General features: G+C 35.4%; 1 protein-coding gene and 1 long non-coding RNA gene across 3 annotated transcripts in view; one reads left to right on the plus strand and one right to left on the minus strand.

Annotated features, from left to right (window-relative positions):
• Window positions 1–27,304, plus strand: part of LOC123392856 — a 191,636-nt gene that overhangs the window by 136,182 nt on the left and 28,150 nt on the right. The gene's annotated exons all lie outside the window — the stretch shown is intronic.
• The window catches only part of KITLG (KIT ligand), an 87,546-nt gene continuing 84,860 nt past the window's right edge, over window positions 24,619–27,304 (minus strand). For both annotated transcript variants that reach the window (XM_045082971.1, XM_004748570.3), the window contains one exon: window positions 24,619–25,690. The gene's annotated coding sequence lies outside the window, so the exon portion shown is untranslated. The remainder of the gene's footprint in view (window positions 25,691–27,304) is intronic.

A 27,304-nucleotide genomic window follows, 5' to 3' on the forward strand; every position in this document is an offset into this window, starting at 1 on the left:
ACCTGACTCTCTTCCATATGCTTTGCCTTTCATTTCCATGACTTGTTCATACTTCTCTTTATAAAGGATCATTCTGGTTGTTGGATTGAAATTAGAGTTTGGTTAAACATTATCAAACCGTATAATTATTACTTGTTTATTCATCTCAGATCTCTTCCTCCTTTGAGTATAAAGTTATATCTTGTTTTTTATCTTACTACGCTTGTGACTTTTAAGTGTTTGAGAGACTGAACAGGTAATTGTATTTCTGCGGAATTAGTTCCATTGCTTTCATCAGGCATGAGAGAAATGTTTGTATTAAATTCAATCTGAAAAGATTACATTAAGCTTAATTTCATAGGAAAGCACCACTAAATTGATAAAGACAATAGAGTGTAAAAAGGGAAAAGAGAAGAAAATTAAACCTACATGTAGATAAATAAATATAGGGTGGAGTTTTAAAATAAGGAACAATTTATCTTTAGGTTTTTAAGTGGTTTAAGAGCTAAGGGAGTGCAGAATTCTAGCTTAATCAAATATATTAAGCAAACATCTAGAATGACACTAACTAGACTATCATGGTGTATGTCTCCATTAAAATCAAAGCATTGGTAAAATGTTGGAAAGTTAGTAATTTCTCGAATGGCTGTGTAGCAGTAGCATAGACAGATCATCAGATAAGTATCTCACAGTTAAACAAACTTATCCCTCGAATCTAAATCAAATTATGTGTTTGAGCCATGTGTATTGCTTCCAAATACAAATTTGCAACTTCATTCAATTTTCAGACAATTCCTAGGTTTCACTAAATGTATTCTTTTGCACTGTCATTTGTCTAGTGTTTGAAAAGCTGTATTCACAAGTTCAGCTAGAAAATATTTATAAGCCCTATGGTGCCAGGCATTGGCAAATGTCCTCCCTGGACATGTGCTGAAGGGAACGAGCCATGCAACTGCTTCCCTCCCACATAATCCCTCTGGCTCATTGAAACTGGATGACCTTCCTGGGAACTCTTTACTGTGGCCTCTGTGGGTGCCAAAAGCCCAAGAAAGCTTGCTGGGTTGTTCTTATTCAAATACTGAGCTTGCTGGGTTCTCATTCAGGCATCTTTAGACACACTTCCTTCTTGCTCCACGACACTACTAATTGGCACAGGAAACATCCCAGCTTTGTCCATTTTCTATAGAAGTTGGAAATGCTTCTCCCTCCCTGTGCTGACAGAATTATATTTTCAATGGTATGAATGCCCCGGCCATTTCAATGATAACTTTGGGAATAAAAATAAAACACATAATGCTGTTAGTTAGTCTTCCACAGCCTCATGCCACAGAATAAGGGGTTACAAGCCAGAGTCCTCAAAACTGGGAGCTAAAGAAATGTGTGCGTGCTATATAGTTATTTAACTTTGATAGAAGCTGTACCTAGTGACTTTGTGTTGCTGTGCTCTTTACCTTAATTGACCTATTTGCACAATTATACATTTAATCTGTTTGCCACTAGTTATAAATAAGAGGTTGTTGTGGTCTGTTCCCAAGGAATTTTTCCATCAGTTCAAGAAAGTGTGTTACATTGCCAAGAGTGAAGAAAATTGTCCTTGTATTTTTCATTGGCTAGGAGCCTATGTCTTCCATATTTATAAATGGGGGGAAAAACATCTCTAATCTGTATTTTTAGGTCTTTCCTGCTTGTAATGGACTTGTGTAGACTGATAGGCAGAAAGGAAATATAATTACTTGTGAGAGCATTTGGGCTGGGTGTTGAAATTACTGAAACCTTTTTAAGCCAGTCTTAACATTTTGTAAGTTTGTTTATGTCAAATGGCCAAAGGCTACCTTAAATTTTTTGCATATGTGTATGCATATATGTCTTCCTTGAATTCAAATAGATGCATCGGTGCCTGGGTGGTTCAGTGGGTTAAGCCACTGCCTTCAGCTCAGGTCATGATCTCAAGGTCCTGGGATCGAGTCCCGCATCAGGCTCTCTGCTCAGTGGGGAGCCTGCTTCCTCCTCTCTCTGTCTACCTCTCTGCCTACTTGTGATCTCTCTCTGTCAAGTAAATAAATAAAATCTTTTTAAAAAATGAATTCAAATAGATGCATAAAGGTTTTGTAGAGTTTTTTGAGGCTAATGATGCTCTTTAGTTGTGATATTTCACATTAAATATATTGATAGGAGCAAAATCCATTCAAAAATATTGTTAAATAGATTATTAAGGTTTTGCTTTGTGTTTCTAATTGCATATAGTGAGGTTTTGGAGTATTCAGTAAGAATAAGATAACAATTCATGACATCACCGTCCCTGTGTTTTAAAGATCATGACAGGGTGACTGACCAGGTTACTAGTCATACACAGAAAAATCCAGCCATTTCTGGTTTTTACTTCATGTATAAGAAGTTCATGCATGCTGCCTTGTTTCTAGTGCTGGAAGATATTTGATTCATTGAAATTCTATGTGCCCACAAAGTGTCTGGAACTGTGATAAATACTTGAATGGATTAAAAAAAAAGAAGTAGAAGTCCCCTGGAGAACTATTGTTTAGATCTTTGAATTATGATTTTTAATGCTTTCCAAGTTGTTTTGTTGGAATTAACTTTTAAAGGATAGTTTCAAATTTTCTAATTTTCTAATTTTTCCAAGTTTTTCAATTTTATTAATTCTTTCAAATATTTTATGCCTCCCCAGATTAAAGATCCACTAGTTTGTGAAATAAAACTAAAAACAATTTTCAAGATCATAGTAAGTCAAAGAGGCTGAGGCTTGACAAGGAACAAAATGATAAAACAGAATTGACATTTCCAGAAATAGAGCCAAAATACACATAGGGATTTAGTGTGCGGCAATGTTGTTATTTCAAAGCAGTGGGGAAAGATCAATTATTTAATATACACTGTTGGGACTGCCAGCTAGCCATTTGGATGAAGATCAAGCTGGATCTCTCTACAGTATCTCTAATAAATTTTTGGTAACATAATTTTTAAAATAATAAGAACCCTAATAAACTGGGGAAAAATTGAATACAACTTTTTAAATTTATTTAGGATCATGAGATGGGCAAAGTGCATATAAACATGAAGTATCACTTAGAGACTATAAAGAAAAGGAAATGGCAGAATTGCTTATGTAAAATTTTAAACTATTTATGCAGAAAAATGTATCATCAAAATGTAAAAAAAAGGTAAACTGAGAAAAATATGCATTGAACATATAATAAGCAAAGGCTGATATTCTAGATATGCAAAAATACTCAGAAACCAACATAAAGATAACACCTGAAAGAAAACTGACAAAAATATGAACTGTTCACCGAAAAACAAATGATCAATAATCATTCATGTCACAATCATGTGCTGAAAACCTATATGAGCAGTATTATTCAATGTACTTATATCAAAGAACAAAAGAGACACAAATTCTTATGCTTGAGTTCATTCTATCATGAGGGATGTTGGTGAAGAGGACAATAAACAGTACACCTAAAAAATAATTATATAATGGGTTGGAGTCATGGTTCCCAAACTATGCACCAAGGCATCTTGAAATACTGCAGCAAAATTACAGAGGTGATGCAAGTTATCTATATTTTTAAGGGAAACATGGCAGCATCTATCAGAAAATATACAAATTTCTAGCTCAGGTAGCTCAGAGTTTCAACATCGATTCGTGCTAAATTTCATTTGATGACATCATATCTTTTTTCAGTGGTTGCTGTAATAACCAGCAAATCCTACACAAAATCGTTGTGTATCAGGAAACGAGGATGGTGTTGTGCTTTATGATTCCAAGTGTTGACAAGCCATTCAGGGTCCGACAGACACACACATCCTATTAAGTAACTAATTATGATGAATTAAGAAATAAATGTAAATATTATTATTTTTAAAAATGGCTATTAAGTTGTTTAGACATCAGCACTATTTAGTTGTTTGGATCTATCTGTTTAATGAATGGAGTTAGATACATCTTTTGGCTAGAGGTGCTATGAAGATTTTTTGAGAAACTAAGGGTACTATGGACACCTCTATGTTAGAGGGTGATATGAAAAATGCAGAACTATGAAAAAATGCAGAACCCCCTTTATTTATTATAAGACACTCTCTTATAATTGTATTTCCTTGGTGTTGGTTCTGATCTCTCTCTTTTCATTTGTGAATTTATTTATTTGGGTCCTTTCTCTTCTCTTTTTGATAAGTCTGGCTAGGTGGTTTATCAATTTTATCAATTCCTTCAAAGAACCAGCTCTTAGTTTTGATGATCTGTTCTAGTGGGTTTTTGGTTTGTTTCTCTATCATTAATTTCTGCTCTTATCTTCATTGTGTCCCTTCTTCTGCTGGCCTTCAGCTTCTAGCTCTGTTACATGGAAGGTTAGGTTGTGTATTTGAGATGTTTTTGCTTCTTGAGGTAAGCCTGTAATACTGTATACTTCCCTCTTATGACAGCTTTGGTTGCAGCTCAAATGTCTTGGACAGTCATGTTTTCATTTTCATTTACTTCCCTACATTTTTGAAATTTCTTCTTTAATTTCCTGGCTGAACCATTCATTCTTTAGTAGGATGTGCTTTAACCTCTATGGAGTCGTGATCTTTCCAAACTTTTTCTCGTGATGGACTCCAAGTTTCATAGCGTTGTGGTCAGAAACTATGCATGGCATGATCTCAGTCTATTTGTCCTTGTTGAGGCCTGATTTGTGAATTCCCATGTGATCTGTTCTGGAGAATGTCCCATGTGCCCTCACAAAGAGTATGTATTCTGTTGCCTGAGGATGAAATGTTTTGAATATATCTGTGGAGTCCACCTGGTTCAGTGCGTCATTCAAAGCCATTGCTTCCTTGTTGATTTTCTGCTTAGATGATCTGTCCATTGCTGTAAGTGGGGATGTTAAAGTCCACCACTATTACTGTATTGTCATTAGTGGGTTTCTTTATGTCTGTTATTAATTGTGTCATATCTTTGGGTGTTTCTAAGATGGGGGCCTATATATTTGCAATTGTTAGATCTTGTTGGATAGACCTCGTTTATTATGATGTAGCATCCTTCTTCATCCCTTGTTACAGTCTTTGGTTTAAAATCTAGTTTGTCTGATATAAGTATGGCTCCTCTGTCTTTCTTTTGATGTCCATTAGCATGATAACTGGTTCTCCATCCCTTCATTTTCAATCTGCAGTCACTTGTAGGCAACACATATATGGGTCTTTTTTTTTTTTTTTTAACCATTCTGACCCCCTCTATGTTATGATTGGAGCATTTAAGCCATTTGCATTTAGAATTTTTTTTAAAGATTTTATTTATTCATTTGACAGAGATCACAACTAGTCAGAGAGGCACATAAACAGAGAGAGGAAGCAGGCTCCCTGCCAAGCAGAGAGCCTGATGCGGGGCTCAATCCCAGGACCCTGGGATCACGACCAGAGCCAAAGACAGAGGCTTTAACCTATTGAGCCACCCAGGAGCCCCTAGAATGATTATTGATAGATATGAATTTAATGGCATAGATTACCCGTAAAGTCATTGTTTATGGAGATTTTCTCTGGTCCTTTCTAGAGCTTACTGCTTTTGGTCTTTTCTTTCCCACTCAAAGAGTCCTTTTTAATATTTCTTGTGGGGCTGGTTTAGTGGTCATGAACTCCTTTAGTTCTTTTGAGCAAAATCTTTTTTTTTGAGAGAGAGAGCGAGAGCATGTGAAATTGGCAGTGAGGGTGGGGCAGAGAGAGTGAGAATTTAAGCAGGCTCCATGCCCAGGACAGAGCTTGATATGGACCTCAACCTCATGACCCTGAGATCATGACCTCATCAAGGGTCAGACACTTGGCTGACTGAGTTTCCCAGGCACCCTGTCTGGGAAGCTCTTTATCTCTCTTATTCTGAATATTAGCTTTGCTGGACAAAGTACTCTTGGCTGCCTATTTTTTCCATTTCAGCATGTTGAATATATCATGCCACTGTCTTTTGGACTATCAATTTTCTGTGATAGATCTGCTAACCCTACTTGTCTTCCCTTGTAAGTTGGGGATGTCTTTTGCTTTGCTTCTGTAGGATTTTTTTCCTTATCTCTGTATTTTGCAAAGTTACCATATGTTTTGAGGTTGGCTTGCTTTTTGCTTCCCAGATTTGGATGTCTGTTTCTTTCCCCATATTTGGGAAGTTTTGAACTATAATTTGCTCAAATAAACCTTCTGCTCTTTTATCCCCTCTCTTCTTCTTCTGGGACTCCTGTGATATGAATGTTATTATGCTTTATGGAATTGCTGAATTCCCTAAGTCTACCTTCATGATCCAATATTTTTCTCTCCCTCTTCTTTTTAGTTTCATTGTTTTTCATACTTTTATCTTCTATATCATTTATTCATTCCTGTGTTTCTTCTGTTCTTGTGGTCATTACATCCATTTGGTTTTTCATCTCAGTTTTAGCATTTTTTAATTTCAGCCTGACTAGTTTTTAGGTCTTTTAAGTCAATAGTAAAGGACTCCATGGTGTCTTCTCTGCTTCTCCCAAACCCAACTAGTAGCCTTATAATTGTTGCTTTAAATTTGGATCAGGCATATTTCTTATACCTCTTTTGACTAGATCCTTGGCCGTGACATTTTCTTGTTTTTGCAGCGGGGGGTGGGGAAGTTGAATTCCTCTTTCTTGTTTATTTTGTCTAGGTCTCTGTCTTCTTCTCTGTGTTAGGAAAGCCTGGTATATTTCCTGTTCCTAAGCATAATGGCTTTATAAAGAATAGGTCATATAATTCCTTCTCCACAGGAACACCGCAGTGCCCTCGGGGCTCCACCCTGGCCATATTTCAGACCTCTAAAACTCCAGTCTTTGAGCCAACTGGTTGTAAAAAGACACAAATATCAGCCCCTCACATTTGCTTGTCCAATGGCTTTGGGGAAGTGTTTTCCATGCCCAGTCCCCTGTGCATTCCTCTCTCTCTCACTTCTCTCTGTGACCAGGCCTCACTCCCCACTCCCTCACCTGTGATTCATTTCTCCCCCAAATTATGTTTCTGCACCTCATATCTTCTGCAATGTGACCTCTTCTCTCCCTTTACTTGTGCAATTTATTCTGTCAGTCCTCAGATCATTTCTTGGGTATTTGGGATGATTTGATATTTATCTGGTTGTGTTCAAGATAAAATGCAAACCTAGGGTCCTGCTCTTGCTCCTTAGCTCCTCCCCCATATATAATTGATTTTATGCAACATCTGACTCTTGGTAAAACAATCAGGTACATGAGGAGGTAAGACAATGAGATCAAAATTAAATGAAACATATGATGACACAATGAAATTATATCATGAATTTTATATTTTTTATGTTACTCATTATGGAAAATTCCAAACATACATAAAAATAGAAAAATAGGGGTGACTGGATAGTTCAGTCAGTTATGTGTCTGACTCTTGATTTCAGCTCAAGTCATGATCTCAAGGTCGTGAGATTGAGCCTGTCATGGAGCCCCTCATTCCCTCTGTCCCCCCACCATCTCTCACTCTCTTTAAAAAAAAAAAAAAAAAAAGACTTGATAGAAACAAAAAGGAACACCTTTCTATCTATAACCCAGGGATAACAATCAACATTAACTCATAACCCCTCTTTTGTTTCATCTCTCCAGCTCTCCCACCTTTGAATTATTCTAAGAAATTGTCATAATTTTTCACCTGTAAGTATGTCAGCATATATCATTAAAAGGTAAAGAATCTTATTTAAAATATGTCATGGACTAAGTGTGTCTCTCCAAAATTTATATGTTGAAGCTCTAAATTCTAACGTGATGATATTTGAGAGAGGACCCTGGGAAATATTTGGGGTAGATGTGAGGAAGTGAGGGTGCTGCATTCATGATGGGATTAGTGCCTTTCTAACAGGAGACACCAGGGAGCTTGCTTTCTTTCCTCCCGTGCAAACACAGAAAAAACGGTACATGAGCATATAGCAAGATGGCAGCTGTTTACAAGCCAGAAAGAGAGCCTTCTACAGAATCTCACCACCATGGCAACCCAATCTCCAACTTCCAGTCTCCAGAAATGTGAAAAAATAAATTTGTGTTGTTCAAGCCACCCAGTCTATGTTTTTGTCATGGTAACATAAGATGAGAACTAAAATATATAACGATAACACAATTATCACTCAAAAAGGGTGATAACCCATTATAACCCATTTTTCAGCCTGAGTTTTAACTTTCTGAATTGCTTCAAAAATTTTTCGAGTTGGATTGTGAGTATTAGGACCCAAACATTGTTCCCGGGACAAATCTATAAAACAAACATATTCAAAGACGCTTCTTTGAAAAGGGTTTTGTTTTTTCTTTTCAGGGGATAGATAGATATAGATATAGATATAGATATATCACATCTTATCCTTTCATCTATTGACACACATTTACTTCCATATCTTGTTATAAATAATGCTGCTGCCATAAACATTGTGGTGCATATAACTCTTTGAATTAATGGTTTCATTTTCTTTTGGGTAAATATCCTGTAGTGGAATTATTTGGTCATAGAGTATTTCTGTATTTTAATTTTTTGAGGAACCTCATATTGTTTTCCACAGTGGCTGCCCCAATTCACATTTCCATCAATAGTGCATGAGGGTTCTCTTTTCTCCAGATTCTTATCAATGTTTGTTATTTCTTATTTTTTTTGATTCTAGCCATTTTGAGAGGTATAAGATAACATCTCATCATGGTTTTGATATGTATTTCACCGATGATGAGTGATGTAAAGCATCTTTTTATTTGTCTGTTGGTCATCTATATGTTTTCTTTGGGGAAAAAAAAGTCTGTATTGGTACTCTGCCAATTTTTCAGTTGGATTATTTTTTTGTGTTGAGTTGTATAAATTTTTTATAGATTTTGGATATTAACTTTTTATTGGATATATCATTTGCAAATACATTCTCCCATTCAACAGGTTGCCTTTTTGTTTTGTCAGTGGTTTCCTTCACTGTGCAAAAGCTTTATATTTTTTGTAGTCCCAATAGGTTATTTTTGCTTTTGCCTTCTGTGCCTGAGGAGATCTATCCATAAATACGTTGCTAAGGCCAATGTCTAAAAGATTGCTATGTTCTCTTTCAGGAGTTTCATGGTCTCAGGTCTCAGATTTAGGTCTTTAATCCATTTTGAGGTGATTTTTGTTCATTGTGTAAGAAAGTCTAGTTTCACTCTTTTACATATAGCTGTCCAGATTTCCCAGCACAATTTATTGCAAAGACTGTCTTTTCTTCCATTGTATATTCTTCCTTCTTCTGTCATTGATTAATTGACCATATAGATAGGAGTTTATTTCTAGGTCCTCTATCCTATTCCATTTATCTGTGTCTATTTTTTGTTCCAATACCATAATGTTTTGATTACTAAAGCTTTGTAATTTATCTTAAGATCAAGGATTTTGATACTTCCAGCTTTGTTTTTCTTTCTCAAGATTGCTTTGGCTATTCCATATCTTTTGTGGTTCCGTACAAATTTTAGAATTTTTTTGTCCTAGTTCTGTGAAAAATTCTATTGGTATTTTGAAAGGGATTGCATTGAATCTGTAGATTATTTTGGGTATTGTAGACTTTTTAAGAATATTAATTTTTCCAATCCATGAGCATGGAATATCTTTCTGTTTGTTTATGTCATCTTCAGTTTCTTTCATCAGTGTTTTACAGTTTTCAGAGTGTAAGTCTTTCACCACTTTGGTTATATTTATTCCTAGGTATTTGATTCTTTTTGTTAGAAGTGTAAATGGGGTTATTTTTTTTAAATTTCCCTTTCTGCTATTTTATTGTTAAATTATACAAAAACAACAAATTTCTACGTATTTTATAACTCGCAACTTTACTGAATTTATTTATCAGTTCTAATAGTTTTATGATGGAATCTTTAGTGTATCATGTCAACTGCAAATAGTCACAGGTTTACTTCTTCCTCACACATTTGGATGCTTTTTATTTCTTTTTCTTCTCTGATTGCTACAGCCAGGACTTGCTGTGTTGAATAAAAGTCGTGAGAGTGGACATTTTTGTTGTGTTTCTGATGTTTGAGGAATAGCTGTCAGTTTTTCACCATTGAAAATAAAAAGAAATTAATGTTAGCCATGTTTTCTTATATACGTCATTTTTAAAGTTTAAGTATGTTCCCTCTAAACCCACTTTTTGAGAGTTTTTATCAAGAATAGATGTTATGCCTTGCCAAATATCTTTTCTGCATCGATTTAGATGACCATATTGTTTTCATCCTTCTTCTTGTTCATGTGACTGATTTGTGAATATGAATCACTTGTACCCCTGCAACATATCCTACCTGATTTTTTTTATTTTTATTTTTTTAGTGTATTGTGGATTTGGTTTGCTTATATTTTGTCGAAGATTTTTGTGTCTACCTTTATTAGGGGTAATGTCCTGTAATTTTGTTATAGTGTTGCTGTCTGGTTTTGGTATCAAGGTAATCTGCCTTGTTGAATGAATTTGGAAGTTTTCCTTCCTTTTCTATTTTTTGGAATAGTTTGAGAAGAATAAGTATTAACTCTTCTTTAAATGTTTGGTAGAATTCATCTGTGAAACCATCTAGTCCTGGACCTTTGTTTATTGAGAATTTCTTGATTATCAATTCAATTTCATTCCTAGTGATTGGTCTGTTTGTATTTTTTATCTCTTCCTGATTCAGTTTTAGAAGATTGTATGTTTCTAGGAATTTATCCATTTCTTCTAGGTTGTTTAGTTTTTAATATGATTTTTTATAATCTCATATAATTCTTTGTATTTCAGTAGTGTTGGTTGTTATTCTCCATATCTGATTTTATATATTTGAGCCCACTGCTTTTTTCTTAATAGGTCTGGCTAAAGATTTATAAATTCTGTTTATCTTTTTAAAGAACTAGCTCTTGTTTTCAATGATCTTTATGTTCTCTTTTTAGTTTCTGTTTCATTTATTTCTGTTCCAATCTTCAATATTTCCTTCCTTCTACTAACTTTGGGTTTTGTTGTTCTTTTTCTAGCTCCTTTAGGTGTAAGGTTAGGTTGTTTATTTTAGATTTTTCTTGACATTGGCCTGTATCACTCACTATAATTTCCCTCCTAGAACTACATTTGCTATATCTCAAAAATTTTGGACTATTATGTTCTTATTTTCATTAGTTTCCATGTATTCTTAAATTTCTTCTTTTGCTTCTTTTTGACTCATTGGCTTTTAATAGTGTATTATTTAGCCTCCATGTATGTCTGTTTTTTTCTCTTTTTTTTTTGTAATTGATTTCTAATTTTATACCATTGTGTCACAAAACTATACTTGATATGACTTAGATCCCTTTAAATTTTTCAAGACTTGTTTTATTACCCTGGAAGATGTTCTATGTGCCCTTGAAAACAATGTATGTTCTTCTGTTTTTAGACAGAGTGCTATTTATATATTTGTTAGGTCCATCTGGTCACACATATTATTCAAAGCTGCTGTTCCCATGTGATTTTCTGTATGGATGATCAGTTCATTTATGTTAGTGGATTGTTAAAGTCTCCTACTGTTATTGTATCACTGTCAATTTCTCCCTTTATGTCTGTTAATACTTGCTTTATATATTTAGGTGTTCCTGTGCTAGATGCATAGATATTTATAATTATTATAATCATTTGTTGGATTGATCCCTTTATGATTATGTAATGCCTTTGTCTCTTGGTACAGTCTTTCTTTTAACATCTATTTTGTCTGAAAGAAGTATCTTTACCCCAACTTTCTTTTTTTGCTCTGTTTGCATGATCTATGTTTTTCCATCCCTTCACTTCCAGTCTGTATGTCTTTAGGTCTGAACTGAGTCTCTTGTAAGCAGCATATAGATAACTCTTGTTTTTTATCCGTGCAGCACCCCATGTCTTTTGATTGGAGCATCTAGTCCATTTACATTTAAAGTAATTATTGATAGGTATGTACTTAGTGCCATTTTGTTAGTTGTTTTTTTTTTAGAAGTAGCTATTTTTTATTGAATTATAATTAACATATGGTGTTATATTAGTCTCATGTACAGTATGGCAATTCAACAGTTTTATACATTACACAGTGCTCATCACAATAGTCACCATCTGTCACCAAAAAATGTTATTATAGTATTATAGACTTTATTCTCTATGCTGTACTTTTTATCCCTGTGACATTTTATAACTGGAAGTTTGTACCTCTTAATTCCCTTTTGTAGTTATCTGTTCTTTTCTTCTCTTGTTCTCTTCCTTTGTGCTTTGATGGCCTTCTTTAGAATTATGTTTGGATTCCTTTTCCTTTTGTGTGTATGTGTGTATTTATTATAGATTTTTGGTTTGTGGTTACCACTGGATTCAGATATAACATCTTACATGTATAGGAGTCTGTATGTGAGTTCATGGTCTCTTAAGTTAGAAAACATTCTAAAATTTTTTATTTTCCATTTCACATTTTATGATGTCATAATTTACATCTTTTATTTTGTATATTCTTGACTAATTTTTAGTGGATATAATTGATTTTACTACCTCTGGATGTTTTAACCTCTATACTGGCTTTATAAGTGATTAATCTAGTACCTTTACTGTACGTTTGCTTTTACCTGTGAAGTTTTTTCCTTTCATAACTTTCTTGTAGTTATGACTTTTTCTTCTCACTTAAAAAACTCTTTTTAACATTTCTTGTAAGGCTGGCTTAGTAGTGATAAATTTCTTTAACTTTTGTGTGTCTGGGAAACTCTTTATCTCTTCCTCTATTCTGAATGATAACAGAGTATTCTTAGTTCTAAGTTTTTTCTTTTCAGCATTTTGAATATATTATGCCACTTCCTTCTGGCCCACAAATTTTCTACTAAAAAAAATCAGCTGGTTACTTTAATATGGTTTTCCTTGTATGTAACTGTTGGTGGTTTTTTTGTTTGTTTGTTTGTTTGTTTGTTTTAACCTTTAAACAATTCTCTCTTTATTGGGGCACCTGAGTGACTCAGTTGATAGGGTGTCTGACTCTATTTCAGCTCAGGTCATGATCTTGGGGTTGTGGGATTGAGCCTTATGTCAAGTTCCACCCTTAGTGGAGAGTCTGCTTGTCCCTCTCCCTCTGCTCCTTCCCTGGCTCTCTCTAAAATAAATTAAAAAATTAAATCTTACAAAAAGTTCTCTCTCTTTATTATTACTCTTTGCCATTTTAATTATTATGTGTTTTGGTGTGGACCCCCTTGGGTCCATCTTTTAAGAGGTTCTCCGTGCTTGATGGATGTCTGTTCCTTTCCCCAGATTTGGGATGTTTTTAGCTATTATTCTTCATTTAAGTTTTCTGCCTCCTTTCTCTCGTCTCTTTTTGAGATTGGTGTAATGCAGATGTTATCACACTTGATGATATCACAGAGTTCCCTTAACGTATTTTAATATTTTATTTTTTTCTTTCTGTTGTCCAGCTTGGTTATTTTCCATTATCCTGTTGTCCAGATCACTAATTTGTTCTTCTAAATTTTCTAATCTGCTATTGATTCCCTCCGGTGTATTTTTTGTTTCAATTATTGAATTCTTCAGCTCTGACTCTTTTTTTTTTTTCTTTTCTTGAGTTTAGAGAAACTCAATGAGTTTCTCCACTCTTAGGTCCAGTGAATATCTTTATGACCATTGTTTTGAATTCTTTATCCAGCATACTATTCACCTATAATTTTTATTTTATTCATTCATTCAGGGTATATTCTTCTGTCTCCTCATTTTTTCTGTGTTTGTTTTTTATGTATTAGGTAGGTCAGTTATGTCTCCTGGTCTTGAAAGTAGTGACCTTACGTAGAAGAGGTCCTGTGATGCCCTGTAGCACAATGCATTCTGATTGTCAGAACCAGGCACTCCAAGGGTTTCCCCCATGTGGGTTGCATGCCCTGTCCTATTGTGGCTGAGCTGTGGTTGCCTTTAGCCCAGTTAGCTGCAATGATCTCCTTTGCTTGCTGTGGGCACACTTGGGCTCATTGGTGGGTGGACAGATGTTCACCCTAGTTCTCTGCAGTTAGCCTCTCTGCCATAACAGCAGGTGCACCAAGGCAGGGCTTGCTCCCTGCTGGCAACAAGAGGACCAGCTGCAGGAACTACAGGTGCACTGGTGGGTGGGGTTATCTTCTTGCCCCCTTACCATGGCATGAAACACTCTGGTGTGGTGTCAGCCATGGCTGGGGCAGCCTGCCAGGTACAGCAGGTCAGAAGCTGCTTTGGAGGGATGCCTGTTGAGGCAGGGAGTTGGATACAGTGGGTTCATAGAGGAATACTGGGGCAGGTCATGTGGTTCTAATAGGAGAGATGGAGGGTGTTAGCACTGGTTCCAGAAAGTGTCTGGCTATCTAGATTGGGGGATGGAAAAGCAAATGACATCCACCAGCACTTTGTTCCCTGAGAAATCTCCTGCCGATCCTTGCCCCTCCAGCAAACATTCTAAGATTAGTCAATGTATCTCCTTCACATACTCCCCAAGCACTTTTCAAACTGCTGCTTCTAACTGTGTGTCTTCGGCCAAATTATTTAGTGTGTTGACTTTTTAACAGGAACGACTCAGTTTCCTACCACGGCTCTGGTTTTTAAGCTGCTGATGTTAAGCCCCACTGATTTTTAAAGTTCTCAGAATTGGGCACCTAGTGACTCAGTTGGTTAAGCGACTGCCTTTGGTTCAGGTCATGATCCTGAAGTCCTGGGATCCTGTCCCACATCAGGCTCCCTGCTCAGCAGGAAGTCTGCTTCTCTCCCTGACCTCTCTCCTCTCATGCTTTCTCTCTGTCATGCCCTCTCTCTTTCAAATAAATAAATAAAAGCTTTAAAACAAAAACAAAAAAATCAAATAAAGTTCTCAGAATTAAGTCCTGCTGTTTTTCAAAACTAGATGTTATAGGAATTGTATTCCCAGTGCAGGTCCCTGATACTAGGGATGCTCAGTGTGAGATCTGGTCCTTTTGTTTTTCCATACTTGTGATGTCCTTCTTGTTTGTGGTTAGTCCTTGAAGGCCTTTGGTTCCCAGCTATGTCTCTGTCCCTCCTACCCTTTTTGATGTGGCTTCCTTTCTATGATTAGATGTGAAAGGTCTGTTCTGCAATTCTTCAGGTGGTTTTCAGAGTTAGTTGCATGGATGTAGCTATAATGTATGTGTGTCCATGGGGCAAGGTGAACTCAAGATTCTCCTACTCTACCATCTCCTTAAAACTCCTACATTTTTAATAAGTAGATATAAAGATTACAGAATCTTTATATCCATTTAATATATTTGAATTAGGAGTTTATAATTTCTCAGTTGTTTTGGTGAGCTATTCCAAAACACCTTTCCAGGTTGGAGTTAAATAATAGGTCTGAGTTTTCTCTTTTTTTCTTCTAATGTGTTTTGATTTTTTCCTTTGAGTTTTTAAAACTATATGTTAGATGTCCTTAAAAGTCAGAAGTCCTTAAAATGTCGTTATGTTCCAACAGCCTTATGTTGGGCAGACCATCTTATTACACAAAACCTCTTCAGAACATTTTAAAGTAAGTTTAAAGAAATGCTTGAAGCTGCTTTGTGAAAGCCATTCTTAGGAGAATGAAAAGATAAGCCACAAACTGTAGCAAATATGTACAGAACACATATCTAACATAGGATTTGCATCTAAAATATACAATAACATTTTAAAATCTAATAGTAAGGAAACAACCTAATTTAAAAATAGACAAAAGATTTGACAAGACACCTCACCCAGGAAGATAAACAGATGGCAAGTAAGCTTATGAAAAGATGTTCATCATCATTTGTCATTAGCAAAATAATAATGATACACTATTACTCACCTCTTAGAATGGCTAAAAGCCAACAAACTGACGATAAAAATTGCTGGAGAGGATGTGGAACAGCAGGACTTTTCATTCCTAGCTGTTGGGATTGCAAAGTGGTACAGCCATTTCAGAAGACAGTTTTGTGTTTTTTACAAACCTAAACATAGTTATACCATATAGTCCACAATAATATTCCTAGGCATTTACCCAACTGATTTGAAAATTTATGTCTCCAAAAAAATGAATGTTTATAGAAGCATAATTCATAATCACCCAAAAACTGGAAACAACTAAAGATGTCCTTAATAGGTAAATGGATACCCAAATTGTGACACATCCAGATAATGGGGAAAAGTAAAAACTGTAAAGAAAGTTTAAAACCAGTGATTTCTAGAGGTATGGGGGAAATAGAAATGTTGAATACATAAAGCACAAGGGAATTTTTAGGGCAATCAAACAGTTCTGAATGTTCTATAGTGGTGGGTGTAAAACACTACACATTTGTCAAGACCAGTACATTGAGAAACCTAAAACATGTGTTCTCATATACAGATTTTCTGATTCTATAAACATAGCAATTTTATTAAATTGTATTGTGTTTCCTCACAAATTAAGAGGAAAAAATGTATGATTTTGTGTATAATTATATTACTTAAAATTTTCTTGTTGGGGAAAGCTACCAAGGACTTGAGCAGGCATTAATGAAAACTGATTCTTCCACCTGTAACTTTACACATCAGGTGACTGTGATGACCATGAGAATTTTCACCAACTGGCTTCTGCCTCCATTCATTTCAAACCTTGTTTCTCATCCATTACCCACATAATTCTGGTACCAGGTCCATAAGACACATTCACTAGGGGCATCCTAATGCAGCCTCTGCTCACACACATTTTTTGGTCATGGTGTCCTAGTGAACTGGGACAGTGGTCAATGGTAGTGTTTCTAGAAGCCATTTCCACACCAGAACACTAATATCTTAAAGATAATGGGAAGTGGCTGCAAATTTTACAACATATTACTATCTGAATATATTACTAATTCCTTCCTATGATATATCAAAAGATCTATGAGGTATGAAGACCATAAATTTAAGTTTCTTTAATTTCACAGAAAATCAGCCTCCTGGTGTTAGGAGTATTTGGAAGTTCTCTTTTATTTATTTATTTAGTTTTTCAATTTTCAAGGTAAAACAGCCATCAAGATTATGAGCTAAGAGTGAGAATGGGGAGTGCAGTGAAGGGTCAAGGAGAGAAAATGTATAAAATAGCTGTGAAAATGGAAAAGCAAAAGTACTAGAGAAGAGCGATAGATGAGAAATACAATTGTTGGATCAGCATTAAGACCCACTTGACAGGAAGGACTATATAGAGAAATGAATAAGCATGATGGTCTAATTTATACCAGTCATGTTTAGCCATACAAGCGCAGATAAAGAGTGGGTGGAGAGGGACACCTGGGTGGCTCAGTGGGTTGGGCCGCTGCCTTCGTCTCAGGTCATGATCTCAGGGTCCTGGGATTGAGTCCCACATCGGGCTCTCTGCTCGGCAGGGGCCTGCTTCTCTTCCTCTCTCTCTGCTTGCCTCTCTGCCTACTTGTCCTACTTGTGATTTCTCTCTGTCAAATAAATAAAATCTTTAAAGAAAAAAAAAAAAACAAAAGAGTGGGTGGAGAACTATCACTTACCAGGCAAATATTAGGAACTGAGAGGGATCAAGAAGAAAGTATATGCAAGAGAGTGATTATGATGCTGGACTGTGGATTTTAACCTGTTTAAAGAGAGGAAAGAGGACATCAAAGATTAACAGTTAGTAGAAAATGGTAGAATCATAGATTGATGGTCCCACTGGATCAAAGGGAGTAAATTGGAAAGATACAAAGTGGTGGTCAGAGATGGAATACATGGAATTGAAATATGAATGGGTTACAGTTAACGGCAATGATAAAGTCTGTAAGAAGACCATCAGGCTAAGTGGCTAGGGTCGTCTTGAGAAGTGATTCATTAGGAGAAAAGTTCCAAGGACCTGAAAAGACAGGATGTTGAAAGGATCACTTACGTGTATAACAAAATCCCAGGAATTAGGACAGGAATACAAATGAATTGAGTGACAGTGATCCAGGGGCTAACACCATTAAGAAATGAGAGAGAGGAACCTGGGAGTTCTACATGGAAGCAATACTGAGTGGCAGTGGATATATAGAGTCTAATAATATGAGATTCAAATCTGGGAGGGCTTAGGGAGTAGAAAACAAAACTGAAGAAGCAACAAAGAGCAGAGGACCCATTTCTGAACCCAGTGACAGTTATGGAAGGTAAACACCCCCTAACTGAGAGGGCTGAAGAGGTAGATATATTCTTAGAAGAGAACCTCATGTTAATTTTGAGTAAGATGATGAAGGCAAAGTTCTAAAAGTACATTGGATGTTGCTAATTATGGACTGGAATTCCAAAGAACACACATTATATTACGATCTCAATGTCCGTCTGTAATTTTCTGGCCATTATGGCACAATGGATAAAGGTTTATGTGGGCTGATCCAGAGTGTTACAAATTATTCTAATAAATGGAAAAAGTAAGGTTGAGAATAGTATTATACATATACATGTATACATATATACATATGTAGATACATATACGGTATGCTCATGCCAAAAAGTTTTGGAAGTTAATACCAAGTAGTTATTGGTGTTGATCTCTGGGAGAACCTAAATTCAATGTTAAAGGGAGACTTTGCCTGTAGCTTATACCCTGCTGTAGTGCAATACTGAAATGTACAATGATAGGAGAATTGAAATGTGAATACTTACTGACTCTTTAATATTAAATTGTTCATTTTTCTTAGGTGTGACAAGTGTACTGATTATGTTGTAAAAAGTTATAATTTAGAAATACACATACAAATATTTACAGTTCAAATATTCTTAGGTATTGACCTACAAATAATATGAAGGAGTACCTGGGTGGCTCAGCAGGTTAAAGCCTCTGCCTTCAGCTCAGGTCATGATCCTGGGGTCCTGGGATCGAGCCCCACATCGGGCTCTCTGCTTGGCAGGGAGCCTGCTTCCTCCCTCTCTCTCTGCCTGCCTCTCTGCTTGTGATATCTGTCTGTCAAATAAATAAATAAAATCTTGAGAAAAAATGTTTTTTAAAATTAAAAATAAAATATGAAGGGGTAGTGGAGAAGGGGAATAGATAGCAGACTTAGATAAAGCAAGATCCTTCAGTAGTTGAGTCGAGTTGAAGCTAAGTTATGCTTACATAGGGTTTCATTATACTACTCTGCCTGTTATATATATTTCAAATTGTTCATAATAAAACATTATAGAAAATAATTTATCAGACATTAGGTAATATCTGTTCAGTTCAAATTTTTTAAATTATACATTTATTATGTGTATTAAAATTTAGGGAATTACAGTGGTATAAATATTCATGGTTGTTCCCCTCACAATGTTCATGACTTAAAGGGGAAAGAAATCAATTACCGATCCCACCCCTATTCCCCCACCAAAAATGAGATGGACCAAGCAGGGCCTTGTTAAGGCATTTGGGCTCTCTTTGAAAGTAATGAGAAATCATTTAATGTTTTAACCAGAGAAAAGTAACATCAGATTTCTCTGAATTATTCACTCTAACTTAAGGAACTGATTGAAAAAGGGCTAGTGATGTGTAATCAGGTAGGAGGCTATTTAGTTGTCTAGGCTTATATTGGCAAAAGTTTGCAATATAAACATTGAGCAGAGGAGGCAGAATCAGCAAAGTTGGAAAGAAATGGGTGAAAAATTATTGTGTCATAAAACTAGGGGATGTGGTCTCAAGAATCAAAAACCAACCAGAGGTTAAGCAAGATAACGATTTATTGCCTAAATCGCATGAGCCACCGTGGTGTTTCATCTCGCCATTCCTCTTCTCAGAAATGGGAAGTTTCTTCTCACAATGGGAAGTTTCCCAAGGTCCCTAAGAATACCCTCCTTGTGGTATCCAAGACTGTGCTCTTCTCTATCTCTTTTTGTATTACATGCTCAGGGCATGCTGGCTTGTTTTGATAGAATAAGCTAAGAAATTCTATTGCTTCTTGCTTTGGAAAGTGTTGCTCAAACTGGGTATAATACTGTCAAAATTTGTCTTACCCTTGTAAATCTTAGCCCAAATATTAACTCCTCCATAATCTTGCCTAATCTATATCCATTTCCTTCTTGCATGCTTTAAGGACATGCTCCAAGCTTTGCACTTAGGTAATTACTTCAGTGTTGTTTTTTACAAAGTACAGTGGTTTTCACATCTTTTCCCCATTAGAAATAATGTTGAGATCAAACAATGTTAACTTAATGGGTCAGGTAATCAAAGGCAGTAACTGGTAAATATTTATTAAATTGGAATAATTTATCTCATGTTCATATGGCAACAAAATCTAGATTAATGAGTTTTTGCAGAAAAATTTGATTTTAGCTTAATAAATGCTCAAACTTTTTTTTAAAGATTTATTTATTTTAGAAAACACAAGCAGGAGGGGGAGGGAGAGAGCAAATCTTAAACAGATTCCTTGCTGAGCATGAGCTCAATTTATTGACCTAAGCCAAAACCAAGAGTTGGATGTCCAGCTGACTGCCAGGCAAGGACCCCTTCAATTATGTTGTAAATATGTGTGATAGCCTTGAGATATCAAACAACAGGGAAAACTTCTGAGAGTGCATAAAATTCTTTATTTAGAACAATAAAGTATATGTATATATAATGTAATTTCAAATTCAACCTGTATAAAAAGGGGTCAGGACATAAACCTAGTTTAAAAAGTACACATATAGTATATACACATACACATCACATTTTACAACCTTTTTTATTTACTTACACTTCAGTCATAATAAACTAGAATAGTGTTGACATACATTTACATTACAATATGCAAACTCCAATCTATGATTGAACTAGCAATATATCTATGCATCCATCTAAATGTTTGAATACTTTCAAGTCCATCGATTTAAAAAATAGTGACAAGTGGACACTATAATCGCACATTAATCCTTAGAATATAGAATAGGATATTCTTATTGAAAATTTTTGAGTCTTATAGCTGAGAAATCAAGTAATTGAAAATACTATGGTTTTTAGTTTAAACAATTATCTTAATTATATTTTTAAAAATAACATCATAAGGACATAGTTGGAGACGGCAGTTATAAATTTACAGTGCTTAGGAAACATTTTAGGATTATGAATATCCACTTTAATATAAATTATTTCTAAAACATCTTGTTAGGAAATGAAAGTACCATTATTTTATCTGTAACAAAGGCATTTCCAGACTTGTTAATGGAAAGCAGCAACATCATAAATTGTGTGATCAAACACATAAATTACTAGACTTTCAATCTGAATGTTTATATTTTACTGCCAATCTCATAAAATAATACTGTTTCAAAGACAAGCTGGCTTAATTAAAATTCTTATACCACTTTCTAATTTTAAAATGTAATTTATGGATGACCCCTTTCCAAATGGATTATAAATGATCTCTTGGCACTCAAAAACTTTGAGCATCTTACATTTTGTGCTCTAAGCTTTTAATAAAATGAGAGCATTTAAATAAGCTTAATTTGGTGCAATTCTAAAAGTCACACATATCTTATAGTATCTCTTTCTAAACTGTAATTGTGGTTTTCGTTCTTCAGAGGTGATCCAAAAATGTTTACTTAAGCAAAGGAAAAAGCCATCTCTTGTGTAAATGGTTATCCAATTCACCCTACATGAGACTGAATTTTACTTTTACTAATGGATCCTATTTACATTACAGACAAGAATAGCAATGACTTTTTATGTTCAAATTGCTTATTCACAGAGATCAGAGTTGAACATTTTATATGGAATAATTCCAGATCTATTTTATCGTTTTTGTCAGTCACATATCAATAGGGCTCATACCTAAGGCGATGTGACCTCCAACTTGACCATAAAGATAAATAAAAAATTGAGATCCAAAGAGAAGAGGTGACTTAACCCACATCAGTTAACAGCAGAGGGGAGGCTTCTGACAATTTTCCCACACAACCACCTCGCTGTTCCACACTCTTTTTGAAAAAAGATTTCTTAAAGAATGGGTGGGAATGGTTAAAGGCCTCACATTGGAATTACATTTTGAAACCCAAACCCAGCTGCACAAACACATTAAGAGATAGCTGAATTCTGAATGCTTTTTGTTACTTTCAAACCTCAGTTGAACTAGAATACCAAAATATGCCACAGTTGCCCCAAAGTACTTTAATACTCAAAGAAATGTGTTTAATTCTTATTATAAGCAAACACTGCATTATAAACACATACTTTCTCGTACATTTTCATTCTTCACATACTTAATCCTTTTTTAAAGACAATAGGGTACTTATGCTATTATCATGTTGAAAAAAAAAACAATTTGTCTGACTCATTTAAAAGTGGCAGTGTGGTGAACACGTTAAGATTATAATACAAAATCCAACAACACTTCGATATCACTGAACAGGCACCATTTATCATAGGGCCGGTTTCTTTATAGGCTTCTGTTCCACCAGAGGTGCAAAGCTTTTAGTATAATTTAAAATCTGCAGACTTCTGAGATCATTTTAAAAGGCAGTCTTGAAATGTTACACAAGAGAACTATCAGATACATGGCACCAATTTAAAAGGTGATTTCATGGTTTATAATATCAGTTGTGAGTTTTCCATGATTTCTGAAGGATATTCAGCACATGTACTGGATAAAACAAAGCAAAGATATATAGTTCTATATATAGATCTATATATTTATCTCAAAGCAGATATGACAATTCCCAAGCAGCTAGCATCCAAAATAATGTTCAGCCTTTTTCTACTGTTCATGCATTTTATCAAACTTTAGTGTTTTAAAAATTGGTAATTCACGTAACTCTCAATGAACCAATGTATTTAATTAGGCAGAATATATTATCCCTTGCCTACCATGCCATATTTCATAACTTACTGAATTCGTTTACTTAAGTCTATTGAGTAGAACCATCTCCTTGAGTGGTAAAACCCAGTTCCTAGCTTTGAGAACAAAAGTGTTTTTCTCGTACTCTCAAGCCTACAAAACAGCATTTTCTCACGCCTAAGCGATTCGAAACCACTGGTGAAATAAATCAGATTATTAAACTGAGAAGTATCAATTTTCTCAATCTACACCTGACCTACACATATAATTCAGACATATTCATATCTATTTTCCTCAAAATAACCAATGTCACACACTGAGACAGGTCCTTTCAGCAAATAAACTGATCTCTGGGTTTATTACTAATCGATTGTATCAGGGGATATTTAAGGGCCTGAATAAGTCAATGAAGTTTCCCAAAGCACCTGGGTTGCATCTTAGAGAAATGACTACCTTTTAAGGAACCCCAGCACTTTAGAGAAGGAAGGGCTCACAGAAAGCATCTGGGCTCTTTGGTATAAAAATAGAGCAAAGGCCACTTCACTGGAGTTGATTTAGATCTGCTTTGAACATAATCTAAAATCTAACTAGGCTAGAAATTCTTGGACTTTTGAAATCAAAGGGAAGCTCACAGTTTTTCATGATTTCTTTCTTTCTTCTTTTTTTTTTTTTTAATCACTACACTGCAAATGGTCATCTGAGGGGTAGAACATGACAACAATGTTATAACAAGAATTAGGTTACAATAGAGAGCTTTGGATTCCTTTATGTATCTGTTCATGATATAGTAAAAGTATCTTCATCAAAATAAACCATAAGAATTCATTTCAGTCAGATGCTTCTTTGCCTATAAAAAATTGGTAATGGAAATTCACACAATGTCTTAACAACTTTAGTTTAAAAGCATGATGTCCATCTTTGGAATTCTTACAAATTCACTCTTAATAGGACAAATGCTGTTACATGTTTTAAATAGCAAACTGACATGTGTAACTATGTAAAGCTCGCTAGCTTTATTTCATAAACATTAATGAATACACAGTGACTAATTTTAAATAAATGGATCCTTTAAGCTGATAATGGTGATTATATGAAAAATAACTAAAATTTCCTGATTCCTTGCTGCCTTATAAAAGCCAAGTAACCTAGTTTTCAATACCCATATTATAATGTGGGTGTGGTTTTCTTAGATACTAAATATAATTTATTTTTACTTTCTCTCATGATGTAAATTGAAAATTGCACCTTCATATAGTCAGCAATTTCTCTGTAGTCCTTTTATATAACTCTGTAGTATTTTTAGAATATAAACATTTCATAATATATTTTGCAAGCACAATTTATACACTCTGATAGTGGCAGGGGGAAAGGGTGTTGAATGTGTTCCTCAGTGACTGTCCTGATATTCAGTGTTCTTAGCTTTGGGTCCTAAGTCTTTTGGAAATTTTCCTCTCTGTAAAGGCATCAATATTTGGGGGAAGGGCTTATTATTTTTACATTTTTATTTAACTTAAACTAATAAAAAACCTAGGTCATTCATTTATTACCCCACCCCATCCCTTGCAACCACCAATCTTTTCTTTGTATGCTTGGTATTTTTGTCTTTTTTTAATTTTTTTAGACTCCACATATAAGAGATCATATGGTATTTGTTGTTCTGACTTGTTTCACTTAGCCTAATGCCCTCAAGGTCCATCCATATTATCACAAATGGTAAGATTTCATTTTTAGAGCTGAATGATAATCCATTGTGTGTGTGTGTGTGTGTGTGTGTGCACACACATATAGGTACATGCACACATACACACATCATCTTTATCCATTCACCCATTGGTGTACACTTATATAATTGTTTCTATATCTTGGCCACTGTAAATAATGCAAAGGACATAGGGGTTTATACATCTTTTAGAATTAGTTTTCATTTTCCTTGGATAAATTCCCAGAAATGGAATTCCTGGATAATATGGCAGTTGTATTTTAAATTTTTTGAGCAAACTCAAAATTTTCCATAGTGATGGCACCAATATGCATTTCCACCAACGGGGCACAAGGGTTCCCTTTTTCTCCACATCCTTACCCAAACTTACTATCATCTTTTTAGATAATAGCCATTCTAACAGATATGGGGGGAATCTCTCATTGTGGTTTTGGTTTGCATTGCTCTGGTGACTAATGTTCAGCAACTTTTCATTTATCTGTTGGTCATCTGTAGCTCCTCTTTGGAAAACTGTCTATTCAGATCTTCTGCCCATTTTAAAATTATATATATTTTTTCTGTTGAGTTGTAGGTGTTCTTTGTAGATTTTAGATATTAGCCCATTATCAGATACATGATACGCAATCATTTTCTCCCATCTGTAGGTTGTGTTTCATTTTGTTGATGACATCAATGTTCTAATTCAATACTGGCTCATAGTCATGGTTAGATCCAGCTAACCATGTCCATTTGTCTAATGGGATACAGGTTTATGTCGAGAAGAGACCGAGATCAGACCCAGACCATTCATTAGCATCTACAAGGCTGACATGCTGTCTACTCCAATGATTTTATCCCCACTGTTTTCTCTATGTAGAGTTGTTGATGTTATTGACATTTGTTTTTAAATTTTTTTCTGGATTCCTTTGAGAAAAATTATTACCCCCCACTATTCAGGATGAAATCTACTTGCAGAGGCCAAGATAACTGTGAGCTGCAGGTTGTAACTGAAAATCAAGCTATGTGGCTTTTCAGCAATTAGACACTTCTGGAGGCATGCAAAATGGTGCATGCAGTCTGGGGCACGTGCTTTCTCTCCCAACATCAGTTGCAAGTTCTAAATGAGACCACAAGTCCCCCAGGTCCTTAAAATAGAGTCCTGCTCCATGCAAGTTCTTCTTTATAGATGATTAATTCAGCGCCAGTTTCACAGTAAAACACTTTGTTCCAATTTGTGAATCATCCATAGAGTCATGGGTAGCAAGAACAGATAAAAATGCAGTCTGTCACTCCAGACAGAATATGAATTTGTTTAAAGCTGCTTCATTTATGAAGCAAACATGAACTGTTACCCGCCTAGGGAGGAAAGAAAAGAGAGAGAGGTTATGGTGTATCTGCTTTCTGCCGCCTTTTCATTCTCAAAAGCTGAATTCATAGGACTCCACATTGAGTCATAGACTTAAAATAACTGCTTCACTTACACAGCCTAAAAGCACTTGACAAATCTTTCCCCAAATGCAATGACTAGTCACTCTCTCTGATCTTCCTGTTAACATTTAACATTATCTGAAATGATCTTACTGTTTGAGTCTCTCCACCCATTAGAATGTATGCTCCATGAGGACACAGAGTTTTGGCCACTTTTTTTTTTTTTAAAGATTTTATTTATTTCTTTAGAAAGAGAGAGAGAGCAAGAGTGAGCAGGGGAAGGGGCAGAGGGAGAAACAGACTCCTGGCTGAGCAGGAAGCCAGCCCTATGTGGGGCTTGATTCCAGGACCCTGGGATCATAAACTAAGCTGAAGGCAGACACTTAACTGATGAGCCACCCAGGCACTCCATTTGTCTGTCTTTTTAACTGCTGTGCTCCAATACCTAGAACAGTGCCTGACACAAAGGAGATACTCAGTAAATATTCTTTGAACATAAGGATGGTTGAATGCATACCCAGTGACTTTCACACCTGTTTACCGGTTTGCATACCACAGATTGTTTCCATTTGTGGTAAGAGGGTTATCTTGTAGCCTTGAATTTCTCTAATCAGGCCATGAGAAGGTGGTAGGTAAGGGGAGAGGCTTTGAAAGACCCAGGCAGTGTCTAGAGAGAAATGGAGTAGCATGAAGGAGATAACCAGCGGAAAAGCTGATCACCACCAACAAACAGCAGCCTTGTGGTCACTGAGCAATGCTAGTGTGTTAACTGCCCAGCCAGGTTCAAGCCATCGCTTCTCTCAACTGAGGAACAGCAGCTGCATGTTCATTATCAATACTGTCAGCCAAGAAAAGAAAGACAGAAATCTGGCACCAGATCCTGACAAAGCCTCTGGGGAGGTTCATTTGGCCAAACAGAGCTTATTGTACTTGTCGAAACATGAAACCTAGACAATGTTTCATTTCTTCAGAACTGGTTTTAAACCACTGAGTTTTGGGCTCTGCTTTAGGATTTTCAACTTTCAAGTCAAGTATCTATACTTCCTGTTTTTTTTTTCTAGTTGCAACCCCTAAATGAATATGTATGTTGCTTTTTCTTCCCTACTCAATACTCTTTCTCTTTGTCCTTATCAATCCCAGAATCTCAGTTTTTAAATATTTGACATCAGTGCAGAGGTTATAAGTAAATTGTGTAAAATTCCACACTATAAGTGATAAGAAGTGCAGTATTTTTATCCAGTCATTCTAAATGAATATTCTAAAAACCATATTACATGACAGTTTACCAAACAGAGAACTCCAGAAACTAGAGAACCTGCACCTGGGAAAAGAGAACTAAATCCTGAAAGAAAAATTAAGAAACATTAAGAAAACTCAGAAATCCAAAACATATAGCAGATATTTTAAAGCTTGATTTAAAAAGTAAAAGGGAATCACACACACACAAAAGCCAAAGGATATATATTTTTTAAAAAGCTAGAAGAGCTTAAAATTCTAAACTTAAGTAGAGAAGCAAAAATGGAAATCTATTTCTAATTTTGT

This window comes from Mustela putorius, unplaced genomic scaffold, assembly GCF_011764305.1.
Source record: "Mustela putorius furo isolate JIRA1106 unplaced genomic scaffold, ASM1176430v1.1 tig00000640_pilon_pilon_pilon, whole genome shotgun sequence".
Taxonomy (NCBI): domain Eukaryota; kingdom Metazoa; phylum Chordata; class Mammalia; order Carnivora; family Mustelidae; genus Mustela; species Mustela putorius.